General features: G+C 41.0%; 1 pseudogene; it reads right to left on the reverse strand.

The window, feature by feature from the left end:
- Positions 1 to 4312: 4312 nt before the first annotated feature.
- LOC126356706 (5S ribosomal RNA) lies at positions 4313 to 4430 on the reverse strand (annotated as a pseudogene).
- Between the last annotated feature and the right edge of the window lie 11694 nt (positions 4431 to 16124).

The raw sequence follows: 16124 nt of genomic DNA on the forward strand, positions 1-16124 counted from the left end.
AGAGGTAACCTGTTCCGAAAAGAACCGAGAAATTTGTGTATCTGTTTATAAATAAAAAGTTTCACTTGATATTCTCAGATTTTGCAACAAATAATATTTTCCATTCGTTTAATGTTTTTCTTACACTAACTAGCAATACTCCAGTACCCAAGTATCCCACTAGTTACGTAAGAAAATTGAATATTTTTGTGTCTTTTCCTTACAGCAGATGACTCCATAAGATATTTGATGCTGAAAGTTTTTCAGGTTTTTTTGGTACGTTAGGAGCGTCTGTCTTCCTTCTGTAGTAGGTGGGGTGGAAATTACTCCTCGCAGGAGCCAAAGGGTACTTGTCAGATCAATCCATACTGCCAGTTCATGTTAAATTTTGCGAATAAGTTTCAATTTCAGCTCTTTCATGACGGATAGGGCCAGTTGAGCGTGGTCTAGAGTGGCAAGAAACATTACTAGGCGAGAAGATTCAGCAGATTCTGGGAGGTATCAGCAATGGTTGCGTTGCCCGACACCCAGGAAACCACAAGTCAACAGAGTAAAACTAGCAAGATTTGCGAAATGCTGCTTATAGTAGCACCAAGCGCTTTCGTGGAACATGAAACATGGGGGACATTCCATTGTGGGCAATGCAGATGCTAGGAAGAGCAGAAGTAGGCCAAGAAAATGCTGACTTAGACAGAAAACGGAAGAGGAAAGAGACAGAAAAACTGAATAAAATAGGAAATGAACAGAAACAGATAGAAAAGAAGCGCAGGAGGACAGAAAAGGCTTAGGGAAGAAATTCAATGGTCACTTTATATCGGCAGACGAAAAGTTGAAAGCAACGTGACCTGGCTGATCCAGGGCGAGACATATCTGAAGAAAGTCGAGGAAGCGAACAACTCGCTTTCTCAGTGTGTAGGCCCTGGACGAGGGTACTTTTATGTGTGGGGCGGTAACTTTACTGCACGCGGATGATTGACGTTTCCACAGTTAGTTTGATCATGTACGAGGGAATTCGAAAAGTAACAGCAAGCTATTTTTTGCAAAGCATATGTTTCACTTGCAGACACAAACAAGATGTCTTTTTTCAACACAACTACCATCTTTTTCGATATACTCGCATCAACTTTTCTATTTCATCCGAATAAACGATTTTCGGTAGTGCCCGCTACCAATAGCGCACCGCTTCTTTAACCTGCGACGTAAAGTGCTCTTTTACACATCGACGGCGGTTCTGCAACATAAATTGTCACTTACCTTGATACTGCTGCAGATGCGCACACGTAACTCCTGACTACAGCTACTTAAGAGATCTCAGAAAAGCAGTGCTGAAGAAACTGAGATTTGATAACTACACGTCGGAGGCCGGTATAAGTACAAAAAGCTGAAAACAGTCTTGTAAACTCTAAAGAATAAATCGGAAATGGGTTGCTGTTCAAATTTCTAAGTTCAAAGGTCCTTTTAAACTTGTATTAGGATTTTTTTTTATTGCTATTAAGCAAGATCATCAGCTCACATGTGTTCAAATCATTGAAGTTCCTGTTCACAGTCCTCGTCACACACAAACAGCCGGAAATCTTCCTATCCAATTCCGAAATCATTTACGAGAGTAGCACACTTGTACTCTGCATTTAGTGGTTGTTTTTAAATAAAGTTTTTGCTCGTCATACATACTCAGTAAAAAAAATTTCCTTACTCCTGCCACGCTTTTAGTTCAAAGTTTACACACGCGATTTTCTCCAGAACAAAATGACTCTTAAAATTTCACAAGTAGTTAATGGTGAACACCAGCTTGCTTAATCTAAAATGCGGAAGTCAGAATATCACATCATTTTACACATAATGCGTTCGTACACTTACAGCATGACCGGCTCCTTCGAAAGCTAGTCTACCACTTCCCTCTTCTCTCTGCCTCTACAAGCACCTCCATCTCGTGCGTTAGATGGCAAACAGTCTCACTTCTTACCGGCTGTACAGAATTACGGCCAATCAGATCTGATTTGCAGGGCGCGGCTCGAGACCAAAATCTAGCAAGTACCAACCACTGCTCTCAGCTCATTGACGTCATTAAAATAAGCAGCTCAAAACTCTCTTGTTAAACAAATAAAATGAAAGAAACTTTAAGCTGTACTTTACGTCTTGAATTTAGCTCTATAGCCGCGAACGTTCTGGCTGTCTCTTACATATTCAAACAAGCTTGGACATCCGTCATCCACTAATAGAGGAACCACTGGTGGATTCGTTCTCACAATGCAAAGCTGGAACACTTGGAAGTTCCTGTAGAGAATTACAATCTGAAAATTTAATATTGGCGAATGTCCCACGTACACTCACACAAGTACTCTCTTTCACACTCACCCTAACACAAAACATAAATATCTACTTGAATTTCTTAAAGTCTTTATTGGTTCAAATGGATCTGAGCGCTATGGGACTTTACATCATTGGTCATCAGTCCCCTAGAACTTAGAACTACTTAAACCTAACTAACCTAAGGACATCACACACATCCATGCCCTAGGCAGGACTCGAACATGCGACCGTAGCAGTCGCGTGGCTCCTGACTGAGCGCCTAGAACCGCTAGACCACCGCGGCCGGCAAAAGTCTTTATTATAGCAAAGCTACGAAAGGTTTTCTAAAATGAGAACTTTCCAAATTTGAACCTGAACACTCAAGGTGTTACCATATCTTTTCAAATAGTCACAGCTGGTGAACTATTAACATATATATATATATATATATATATATATATATATATATATATATATATATATATATTGATTTAGTTTTTTAAGTGTCGGATAATTGCGTTTTAATGACTTATCTTTTTTTTGTAACTTCAAAATTATGACAGTTCTTGATTTCAGATATTGACAGATTGTTCCTTTACACAACAGAAGGTTATGTACCTAATATGAAGTTCCCCAGGCTATTTCTAGATCAGTTATTAATTTTTATAGTTCCAGACAACGTAACCACTCAGTAAGCGCCTCTCCGCTCCTTCCACACGCTGCAGTCACGCCATATGGTCATGACGCACGCCTGCAGGACACAGCTCGCCCGTTGCAGATCGTATAAGATTCTGACTGCTTACACTGGAGCCCACATACATTCATCCAAGAAAATTGGCGATCGCTCCCTTGCTGCGACGCCTCAAACCCCATCATCACTATCAAGTCGTCATCGTCTGAGAGCTTTCTTCAGGTGTCCAACAACATGGTAATCCGAAGGAGAGAGATCAGGGTTGTACAGGAGACGCAATACGACCTGAAATCTCAGTCTCTGAATGACGGAAAGAGTTACAGCGGCGTTGCGGGGGCGCGAGCTGTCGTGAAAGATGAGAACGCCTCCAGACAGAAATTCTCCGAATCAGATCGTTTCCATCCCAAGCAAGGGTGGAAAGCACGTTTCCGGCAGAGGGTTGAGACTTGAGTTTCTTCTTGTCTGGAGAAGACAGTCTTTTGCCTTGTGGTTCACAGTGATGCAGCCAGGCTTCGTCTCCTGTGACGATACGTGTCAGAGAGTCATGTCACTGAGCGTTAGATCGCTCCAGAAATGATGTGGCAGCCTGAACATGCGCCATCTTTTCTCCAATGCGCGTTCTAGGCACCCACTGCACACACAAAAAACGTTCCTTGAGAACCTCACTAATAATAACATGAGTGGATCCGACACTGATACTCAGTTCCGTGGCTAATGATACTAGAGAAATACGCCAGTTCTCACGAATCATGGCGTCAGCGCGTTCCACATCTCGACAGTAACGTCCATCCTGAGACGACCAGAGCATTGCTCATCGATGATTGATGTGTGTCCACTTTTGAAGGCATCTACCCACCTGTACACTCTTCTCTCACTACTGCGGCTATCTCCGTACCTTTCTATGGATTCGTCTAGGTTTTACGCCCTCGAACCACCAAAATCGTATTACTGTTCGCTGTTCTTATACGATGCACGCAGCTAGGTACGCAGCCATTTTGTTTCAACTGCCTTTCCTGTTCAGCTGGTCATGCCATCTGTCGCCATGAGCCGCAACTTTCTCACTTTCTCACTTCCCAGGAGTTTCAAGTGCCTTAAGCGTTAATTGCATTTAATACTGTTAGGTTCCCATTACTTTTTGAATTTCCCTCGCACATTTATTTCAGCATCAAAAGCACTCACTTCGTCGTCAGGCCACGTGTGGCCTACCGCGACCATCCGACCGCCGTGTCATCCTCAGTGGAGGACGCGGATAGGAGGGGCATGGGGTCAGCACACCGCTCTTGACCGAAGCCGCTACTATTCGGTCGAGTAGCTCCTCAATTGGCATCACGAGGCTAAGTGCACCCCGAAAAATGGCAACAGGGCATGGCCTCCTGGATGGTCACCCATCGTAGCGCCGACCACGTCCGACAGCGCTTAACTTCGGTGATCTCACGGGAACCGGTGTATCCACTGCGGCAAGGCCATTTCCCATTTCAGAATACAAAGAAAAGTAAATTTCCACATAAAGTTTAATGAAAGAAATGATCGTCCTTAGCCTAGTATGAATGTAGCAAAAGCAGTAATCTGCCGTGACCCGAGTCGTAACAGTGTCATAATACAGGTTGTGCGCAATTACGCCATAACACTAGGTCTGTGGAAGAGTGCTGATGGTTGCTGGGCGGCGTAACCAGACGTCCAGCCCCTCGGTCCCAAGCCACGTTGTCCGACCTAGTTCGTCCTCTGTTCAGACTTTCTGTACTGCGGTGTCGCGCAAGTACATGTTGTAACGCCGGAAATGCATATCCTCCTGTTTCCATCTATTGTAACATAAATTTTTTCCTTATTCTGTTACCTGAAAATATGACATTTCTGTGTCTTTATATATTGTAATCGTTTTACAATATATATATATATATATATATATATATATATATATATATATATATATATATATAGTACGGTGTCGTAGCAGGTGGAGAGGTGATACTCCGACGTGGCGCGTCCCCGGGTGGCGGATAGGGGTGTCCTCACCGGCTTGCCGGCGGATATGAGTGAAATAAAATAGCTCTCGCGGACCAAACACTCAACCTCTATGGTTCACAACCATAGTTGTAATTCGGAGCTTGCTCCATCCAAGGCTCAATGCCTTCGATAGTCAAATATGGACGGAAATCTTTTAAGAAAATCTCCACCGCTTGGCACTACCCAAGGAAGACTGCACTCGGATACGGTGGGCAGTCACTTGAAAGATAAGTTGGATGAGTCGGAACATCTAGAAATACCCAAGACAGACCAAAGACTGAAACAGAAATTAAAAATGAAACAAATAAATTATTTAGCAACATTTAACATTAACTCCCTGGCACAAGTAGGAAAATTGAAAATTCTAACTAATGAACTAGACAAACAAGAGATCCTAATAGCAGGACTACAAGAGATGAGGAATTCAGACCAGGTGCCCATGGAATCTCAAGGTTATAGAATATACAAAGGCATCCCGGGAGAAAGAGTGATGAAAAATTGTCCACAATTTGGTACGGGATTCATAGTCAACTTAAAAATAATTGATTCGATAACAGATTTCCAGGCCCAATCTTCTAGGCTCTCGACGCTGACAGTAAAAGCATCAAATAAAATCTATACAATAATTAACGCCCATGCTCCCACGAATGATAAAAACAATAGGAGAAAAACCAGAGAAGAGACGGATGAATTCTGGGACCTACTAGATCAAGCAGTGACAAATATAAACAAAAATCATAGTAAAATTTTAATAGGTGATTTCAAAGCACAACTGGGCAATGAAAAGAGATACAGAGACACAATAGGAAAATGGCCGGCTCAAAAACGAACCAATAAAAATGGTATAAGATTAGTAGAATCCTGTAGAAACCATAACATGATATCAAAATCGACCTATTTTATGAGAAAACGCAATAAACTAAAGACATGGAAACACCCAGATTGGAAAAAGGGGGAATGGCAATTAGATCCTGTCTGTGTGGACAAAAATTACCATAAAGAAATCCAAAATGTTAAAGTACTTAGAAGAATAGACATGGGGTCAGACCATTACATGGTGAAAATCAAATGTAAATTCACACCTGCAAAGAAACTAAAATCCAAATTTAAAATGAGAAAAATATATGACCCTCATAAACTAATAAACAATGATCAATATAAAGAACTAACTCAAAAAATTGATAAAACTGATAAATTAGAAGAGAGAGTCCCAAAACTAAAAGAAATAGCCGAAAAAATTGCCCCACCAAACCCAAGGAAAAAGCATCAATGGTGGAATGAGGAATGCGACAAAGCATTTGAAAATAGACACAAAGTATGGTTGAATCATCAAAGCCAGAAAACAGAGAAATCACATGAAGAATTGACTAAACAAAGAAAACTAAATCAAAAAACAATCAGAAGTACTAAAAGACAATATCAAAAGAGCATTATTCAACAAATAGAAATAGATCATAAAAAGACAAATTCAAGGGACTATTATAAAATATTTAGTAAACAACTTCAAAAATATGAACCACCAACACTCATGCTAAAAGATACAACCAGAAAAATAGCACACAACAATAAAGATAATGCCCAAATTCTAGCAGATGCATTCGATCAACTACTGAATGGTGAAGAACCAAAAGAACGGCTTCATATAAACACAGAAACGCCCATTAAAACTTCAACAGAATACATTGGTCCACCAAACATTAATGAAGTAAATCAAGTCAGTAAAGAATTGAAAGATTATAAAGCTAGTGGCGAAGACCAAACATTTCCAGAGCTGTGGAAAAATGCATCAGAATCAACTAAAGAATCACTTCACCAAAGTTTAATTAAAATGTGGAATGATGAAACATTGCCAGAACATTGGACAACAGCAGTAACACACCCTCTACACAAAAAGGAGATAGAACTAATCTGGACAACTATAGAGGAATCTCTCTCTTGGATTGTACATATAAAATATTTTCTAGAATAATTTATAATCGATGCAAAGGTGATCTGGAAAAAGAATTAGGGGTTTACCAAGGAGGATTTCGACCATGGCGCAGCTGTCTGGAACAAATCATAACACTAAAATTGGTAATGGATATTTACAAAAGAAGACAGAAACAAATGATTATAACTTTCGTGGACTTTAAAAAAGCATATGATAGTATTCACAGACCTTCAATGTTGAAAATACAATGAAATCGTGGATTACATCCTAAACTAGTGAAGATGATAAGTGTAACTTTAACAAATACTAAATCAAATGTGAAGTTCAGAAGTTAAATGTCTGAACCCTTCACAATTAAAACAGGACTAAGACAAGGTGATGTATTATCACCCCTTCTGTTCAACTGTACTCAGGAATATTTAATGAGAGAATGGTATAAAGAAAATAAAAAATATAAAAATTGGGTACAATAAAGACAAAATTAGCCTAAATTGTTTGGGTTTTGCAGATGATCTGGCACTACTAGCCAACAACATTGAAGAGGCTAGGGATCAACTCACAAATCTCCAAAATATTGCAGGAAAAGTAGGATTAACAATTTCATTTGAAAAAACAAAAATAATGGCAACAGACCCCTTGTAATAAATAGTGTACAGAGGTGTGGGACTGATATAGAAATTGTAAAACAATTTAAGTACCTTGGAGGAAATATAACCTATAACTTAAATGAAAAAATGTCCTGGACAGAGAGAACTAATAAATTATCAAGAGCCCAAAAAGTATCCAGAAACACATACAACAAAAAATGTTTGTCAATAAATACAAAATTAAAACATTACAAGACTGTTGTCCAACCAGAAATAACCTATGGAAGTGAAACCCTGTTTAAGCTAAATCAAAAGAACAACACAGACAAAATTCTAAAAAAAGAAAGAAGAATAATAAGGACATGCATCAATAAAAAGTACCAAAAAACAGGAGAATGGCGTATTGTCCCAAATGCAGTAGTATATCAGGAGATAGAACCAGTAACGGATACCATGAGAAAGAAGGGAATATCATTTTTTGGCCATCTATTGAAAACACCTGAAGACAGATTAATACGCAAAATTTTGGAGAAACTCTGGAAACAAAAACAACAACCTGTCTGGATAAAGGAAATAAAAGAAGACATGAAAGAACTAGACATAACGCTGGAGGACTTGAAAACCTAATCAAAACAAGTAAATAAATTAAAAAATTGAAATATTAGATTCTTGTCAAAAATTGATAAAAAAGAAACAACTAAAAGGGTATTTTCAGAAGAGGAACGAAAACAAAGATCAGATAGAATGAAGAAATACTGGAAAGCCAAGAAGGAAAAAACAATGAGAAGTCTTAGGAAGACCGGAAAGAAATCGACTGAAGTGGTCCAATGAGGCCGTAAAAGCACAATAATATATATATATATATATATATATATATATATATATATATATATATATATATATATATATATATACACATATATATATATATACCTCCACCCACATCAACCATGGACCTTGCCATTGGTGGGGAGGCTTGCGTGCCTCAGCGATACAGATGGCCGTACCGTAGGTGCAACCACAACGGAGGGGTATCTGTTGAGAGGCCAGACAAACGTGTGGTTCCTGAAGAGGGGCAGCAGCCTTTTCAGTAGTTGCAGGGGCAACAGTCTGGATGATTGACTGATCTGGCCTTGCAACATTAACCAAAACGGCCTTGCTGTGCTGGTACTGCGAACGGCTGAAAGCAAGGGGAAACTACAGCCGTAATTTTTCCCGAGGACATGCAGCTTTACTGTATGATTAAATGATGATGGCATCCTCTTGGGTAAAATATTCCGGAGGTAAAATAGTCCCCCATTCGGATCTCCGGGCGGGGACTACTCAGGAGGATGACGTTACCAGGAGAAAGAAAACTGGCGTTCTACGGATCGGAGCGTGGAATGTCAGATCCCTTAATCGGGCAGGTAGGTTAGAAAATTTAAAAAGGGAAATGGATAGGTTAAAGTTAGATATCGTGGGAATTAGTGAAGTTCGGTGGCAGGAGGAACAAGACTTCTGGTCAGGTGAACACAGGGTTATAAACACAAAATCAAATAGGGGTAATGCAGGAGTAGGTTTAATAATGAATAGGAAAATAGGAATGCGGGTAAGCTACTACAAACAGCATAGTGAACGCATTATTGTGGCCAAGATAGATACGAAGCCCACACCTACTACAGTAGTACAAGTTTATATGCCAACTAGCTCTGCAGATGACGTAGAAATTGAAGAAATGTACGATGAAATAAAAGAAATTATTCAGATAGTGAAGGGAGACGAAAATTTAATAGTAATGGGTGACTGGAATTCGAGTGTAGGAAAAGGGAGAGAAGGAAACATAGTAGGTGAATATGGATTGGGGCTAAGAAATGAAAGAGGAATCCGCCTAGTAGAATTTTGCACAGAGCACAACTTAATCATAGCTAACACTTGGTTTAAGAATCATGCAAGAAGGTTGTATACGTGGAAGAACCCTGGAGATACTAAAAGGTATCAGATAGATTATATAATGGTAAGACAGAGATTTAGGAACCAGGTTTTAAGTTGTAAGACATTTCCAGGGGCAGATGTGGACTCTGACCACAATCTATTGGTTATGACCTGTAGATTAAAACTGAAGAAACTGCAAAAATGTGGGAAATTAAGGAGATGGGACCTGGATAAACTGAAAGAACCAGAGGTTGTACATAGTTTCAGGGAGAGCATAAGGGAACAATTGACAGGAATAGGGGAAAGAAATACAGTAGAAGAAGAATGGGTAGCTCTGAGGGATGTAGTAGTGAAGGCAGCAGAGGATAAAGTAGGTACAAAGACGAGGACTGCTAGAAATCCTTGGGTAACAGAAGAAATATTGAATTTAATTGATGAAAGGAGAAAATATAAAAACGCAGTAAATGAAGCAGGCAAAAAGGAATACAAACGTCTCAAAAAAGAGATCGACAGAAAGTGCAAAACGGCTAAGCAGGGATGGCTAGAGGACAAATGTAAGGATGTAGAAGCTTATCTCACTAGGGGTAAGATAGATACTGCCTACAGGAAAATTAAAGAGACCTTTGGAGAGAAGAGAACCACGTGTATGAATATCAAGAGCTCAGATGGCAGCCCAGTTCTAAGCAAAGAAGGGAAGGCAGAAAGGTGGAAGGAGTATATAGAAGGTTTATACAAGGGCGAGGTACTTGAGGACAATATTATGGAAATGGAAGAGGATGTAGATGAAGACGAAATGGGAGATACGATACTGCGTGAAGAGTTTGACAGAGCACTGAAAGACCTGAGTCGAAACAAGGAACCCAGAGTAGACAACATTCCATTAGAACTACTGACGGCCTTGGGACAACCAGTCCTGTCAAAACTCTACCAGCTGGTGAGCAAGATGTATGCGACAGGCGAAATACCCTCAGACTTCAAGAAGAATATAATAATTCCAATCCCAAAGAAATCAGTTTAATAAGCCACGGCTGCAAAATACTAACACGAATTCTTTACAGACGAATGGAAAAACTGGTAGATGCAGACCTCGGGGAGGATCAGTTTGGATTCCGTCGAAATGTTGGAACACGTGAGGCAATACTGACCTTACGACTGATCTTAGAAGAAAGATTAAGAAAAGGCAAACCTACGTTTCTAGCATTTGTAGACTTAGAGAAAGCTTTTGACAATGTTGACTGGAATACTCTTTTTCAAATTCTAAAGGTGGCAGGGGTAAAATACAGGGAGCGAAAGGCTATTTATAATTTGTACAGAAACCAGATGGCAGTCATAAGAGTCGAGGGGCATGAAAGGGAAGCAGTGGTTGGGAAAGGAGTGAGACAGGGTTGTAGCCTCTCCCCGATGTTATTCAACCTGTATATTGAGCAAGCAGTGAAGGAAACAAAAGAAAAATTTGGAGTAGGTATTAAAATTCATGGAGACGAAGTAAAAACTTTGAGGTTCGCCGATGACATTGTAATTCTGTCAGAGACGGCAAAGGACTTGGAAGAGCAGTTGAACGGAATGGACAGTGTCTTGAAAGGAGGATATAAGATGAACATTAACAAAAGCAAAACGAGGATAATGGAATGTAGTCAAATTAAATCGGGTGATGCTGAGGGAATTAGATTAGGAAATGAGACACTTAAAGGAGTAAAGGAGTTTTGCTATTTAGGAAGTAAAATAACTGATGATGGTCGAAGTAGAGAGGATATAAAATGTAGACTGGCAATGGCAAGGAAAGCGTTTCTGAAGAAGAGAAAGTTGTTAACATCGAATATAGATTTATGTATCAGGAAGTCGTTTCTGAAAGTATTTGTTTGGAGTGTAGCCATGTATGGAAGTGAAACATGGACGATAACTAGTTTAGACAAGAAGAGAATAGAAGCTTTCGAAATACAGAAGAATACTGAAGATAAGGTGGATAGATCACGTAACTAATGAGGAGGTATTGAATAGGATTGGGGAGAAGAGAAGTTTGTGGCACAACTTGACTAGAAGAAGGGATCGGTTGGTAGGACATGTTTTGAGGCATCAAGGGATCACAAATTTAGCATTGGAGGGCAGCGTGGAGGGTAAAAATCGTAGAGGGAGACCGAGAGATGAGTACACTATGCAGATTCAGAAGGATATATATATATATATATATATATATATATATATATATATATATATATATATATATATGCATTTATGTCGATGTATAATTGGTTTGTTTTGTAAATATTATTTGTATTTTTACGCTGGGTCTTGCTTAGGGAAAACTATGCTATCGAACGATTACATCGATAGGTCGTGTGGCAAACCAAAGTTTTTAGGTCTCTTGGGTAGTGTTAACTCTGCCGCGTGGAGCGCAGGCAGAGGAGAGTCTGGTTGTAGTAGGGCGGTGGAGTGGGTGTGTTGTGTGACGCTCCCGCGAGTTGCCGTGCTTCCGGGATTTGGCAGCATGTAATTGCACCCGACTTGTTGTGATAGTTTCTGGCACGGTGTCACGGAGGGGAAACGTTAGCTGTCACACATCAAGAGCCCATTTCGACTGGTGACCGTGTCGAGAAGAAGGCGCACCAGCATCCAGCTTCTGCATCAGCGACGGCCGACAATAAGTGACTGTCGCCACCTCCTCGATCGACGACTTCAAACCTTCAATCAGCCAACAAGGAAGACTGAAATCACGTGAAGTTTTAGAACTGTATGGCAGGCATCAGCTTTTCAAACTTTTTCATTTGCATCACTAAAATACAGCAACTTAGCAAGAACCTTTGTTGACCATTGTCCCAATTGAATTACCAAGCATGGTCCCTTTCTTTTCCGAAATGAACCCGAGTGTCGTTGAAATTCAAACGCGAGCATTAAAGTAAATTCCTTCCATTTCACAGCTTTAGTTTCAAAGTTCAGTTAAAGTATTCATAGCTGGCTACAATAAACAAACAGAACGACATTTAGATTACACAAGCAAAAATTAAGAGTGCGAGTTTTGTTACGAGCCGGCCGAAGTGGCCGTGCGGTTCTAGGGGTTGCAGTCTGGAAACGCGGGACCGCTACGGTCGCAGGTTCGAATCCTGCCTCGGGCATGGATGTGTGTGATGTCCTTAGGTTAGTTAGGTTTAAGTAGTTCTAAGTTCTAGGGGACTAATGACCTCAGAAGTTGAGTCCCATAGTGCTCAGAGCCATTTGAACTTTCGATTTTTTTTTTTTTTTGTTACCGTATTTTAGCTTACCTGTGACTGCAGCTCAGCTAGGTACGTACAAAATTTTACTACTGTTAATTGTTCAGAATCATTTAATTCAAGTTCAAAGTTAAATCTCTTATTTCTAAATCGCGTAGATTTAAGTTGCCTTTGAGTTGATTGTTGAGGTAGCCCAAGACTAACCTTATTTTATTTTATTTCGTAGTGCTTCAGAAACAAAGTTCACTATTAATTTCAGTCACTAAATTAACTTTCAATTTTCCGGTTTTATTAATTCTTTTGCTAAATTAAGTCAGAGTGTAGCGAAATTTATTACTTCTGACGAACATTCAGTTTTCACACAACACGTGTCAACCTTCAGTTGCCACGCTTTCAGTGCTAATTATATGTGCAATAACCTTTCTTTTTCAGTTATTATAGTCGTTGTCCATAGGACTGCCGGCCGTAATTTTCCCGAAATCTCAAATATCTACTTGACGCCGGTTAGTTGTTAACATAACTGTTGTGCATTTACTTTCTTTATTAACTTTACCCTTTTTCAAAATTAATTTCCACCAATTTCATTTGCATTTTTCCTTTCATTTAGATGTAACCCTTCCTCCCTCCTTACAGATTAACTTCGGTGACGATTGCTTTTCCATTAGGTACACGCAGTTTAATTTTTCACTGTCATTAAGGTCGATAGGTGAGGAGGAAGTTACAAAGTCTGTACATGTGTCTCCCACATGCCAACGTTCGCAAAGCTGCGTCAGATGTAACAACTTCAACAGCATATTACAGTACTAAATAAGAGCCTTCTTAATAGTATGTGGTGCGGACTCGGCTGTAGTTCCAACAGATGGGATGCCATAGGTGACTGGCACGATCGACCTGGAGCGGAGCTGCCACCACTCCTGGCTGCTGGATGTCGCGCCGCGGCTTAAGTATACTGCGGCAGAGCGATATCCATGAGATTTTGATAACTACGTGACCCATGGAAGTAAGATAATCCTTGTGAGCCGTGTGTGGCTTGTGTTCATGCCATCTCTTATTTAACACCCTGTTTTTACCGAACTGCCGCCTCGTTATCTTAATTTTCAATTACTGGTGTCCCTGAGTTGCTGCCTTGCCTGCCCGTGAGCGGCAGCAGCAGCGCTTACCAATATAGGCCCTGCCGTATTACGTTTGCCGGAATGCTATTACTTCCTGGTCGTCGTGTGTCGTCTAGGGGTTGGAACGCGCCAGCAGTGCAGTTCGGACCGGGCAATGAAGGTGGTTGGAACGCACCAGCAGGGGAAACTTCGTGGCACATTGTGTGCCGGACCGAGACTGGAACTCGGGACCTATGCCTTTGGAAAGTAGGAGACGAGGTACTGGCGGAAGTAAAGCGGTGAGGACGGGGCTTGGGTAGCTCAGATACAGAGCACTTGCCCTCGTAAAGGCAAAGCTCCCTATTTCGAGTCTCGGTCGGGCACTCAGATTTAATCTGCCAGGAAGATTCATATCAGCACACACTCCGCTGCAGAGTGAAAATCTCATTCTGGAAACCAGCAGGGGAGTTCGCACCTGGCCGTCGGACAGTTGGGACGCGGCAGAAGTTCGGTCGGGTTGGAGCAGCAGTGAGTTTCGGATAGCTATGATTCGCCCGACCGTTGCCTACAGCCTAAATTAAAGAACTGTTTCACGTAAGGCCTTTGGTATTTAAAAAAATATATATGTTACGGAGTTTTAAGTGTTCGGCCTTCAGCCGATTTGAATTTAACTTGTTTATTTCAGCCTAACTAAAGAACTGTTTTAAGGTAAGGATTGCCGTTTAAATTTCTGATTATGCTTGCGTTTTAAGTTATTGACCTTCAGCCGTATTTAAATTAAAGTGGCTTTCAGCTAGTAGTCCCAAAGATTAAGGCTGTGTGTTTAAAAAAAATTGGTCTCTTGTAATGGTTGATCAAATAATAAACTTGTATGTTTGAGTGTAACTGACAGCCCCTTATTTTGGCCCCTTTCCACAATTTATACTATCTGTCCTGTCCTGCAGGATTAGCAGGCCGTGTCACCTTGATAGCAGACCGCAATTGTTGCGGTGTGCGCTGTCCCCGAACGATAGAAGCGGTCCCTGGACGTGCCTGCTAGCGTCGAGCCTGAAAACGGAATTTAACTGTCAGAACCGAATACAAACACTGGATGTAGTGCCGACAAGCGTAACCGTCTCCGAAGAAGTAGCGTCTGTGGGAGAAGGAGCAGCAACCTGCAGGCCCGGCACAGTACCCACGCAGTTCTTGAAGATACAGGAGATTTCTTCAATTTAACCGTGTCTTCAGGACATCAGTGAAGTATCTGCGCTGGCAGAATAGAAATGCGGAAAAGTCCGAGAACAAGTTACTGGACACGCCTAAACGAAACAATAATGCAATCTCCAAAAGAACAACAGACTCGATCCCAACTGCGGATCGTGATAGATATAAAATAACAAATAATTGAAAATACCCGACGCTTCACGGGGAAAGATCACAATCAAGCAATTCTACAACCTCAAGATGCTCGTCGACTATATCGAGTTCACCTACAAGAGATTGTCCAGCTAGAAGAGGCGTCTGGCAGTGGCTGCCTGGTTGACAGCTCTGTACACATCCAAGCGTGCGTCGAACTGCCCTTTGCCGGAAGTGCGCCACCCTCTAAAGACCATCTGGTGCATGTATCTGCCGGAACTGTTTTCGATCACGTGCCTGGCGTATCAAGGTAGTTCCTGGGCCAACTGCGACCTCTAGTGAAGCCGTTCTGCAGGCTCCGCGAATGGCTGGCGGTCCCTGACGGCCGTTGGTGGAGACCTGTAGCTGTGTTGTGTTGCGGTAAATATTTGTGTTGACAACACAGACGATGTAGGTTTTCCTGGTGGATATACGCAATTTGCAGCACATCGAAAGAATCTTGTTGACCACCCCCATAGATAAATTTAGCATGAGCTTTTAACAACTCTTGGACTGTCCTGGCTTTGATACGAAAGTCTTTGATAAACCGACGGAAATAAGAACATATCCGTGGAAGCTTCTCACATCTTTAACACTTTTAGGAATGGAAAATTCCGTTATAGATCTCACAAGGTCTGGCCGTACACCTTCGTTTGACACAAGGTGTCAAAGTATTTCGATTTCTTTTGCTTCAAAGAGACACTTTCTTAGATTAAGTTTCAGTCAACCTTGTTGGAGACACTTAAGAATGGTCCTCAATCTTTTTATATGTTCATCAAATGTCTCTGAGAACACCATAATGTTATCTAAATAACAAAGACACATCGTCCACTTCAGGTGACGTAGAGGATCACCCATCGTCCGTTCAAAAGTTCCTGGTGCATTACACAAACCAAACGGCATTACCTCAAACTCATACAGGCCCTCAGGGGTGATGAATGCAGCTTTCTCACAATGAGGCTCATCTACTTCGATTTGCCAGTAGCCCGAGTACATGTCCATGGTTGAGAAAAACTTAGCCCCCTTCAGACAATCTAGTGTATCGTCAATTCGTGGAAGAGG

The sequence above is a fragment of the Schistocerca gregaria genome, chromosome 3 (assembly GCF_023897955.1).
Source record: "Schistocerca gregaria isolate iqSchGreg1 chromosome 3, iqSchGreg1.2, whole genome shotgun sequence".
Classification (NCBI taxonomy): domain Eukaryota; kingdom Metazoa; phylum Arthropoda; class Insecta; order Orthoptera; family Acrididae; genus Schistocerca; species Schistocerca gregaria.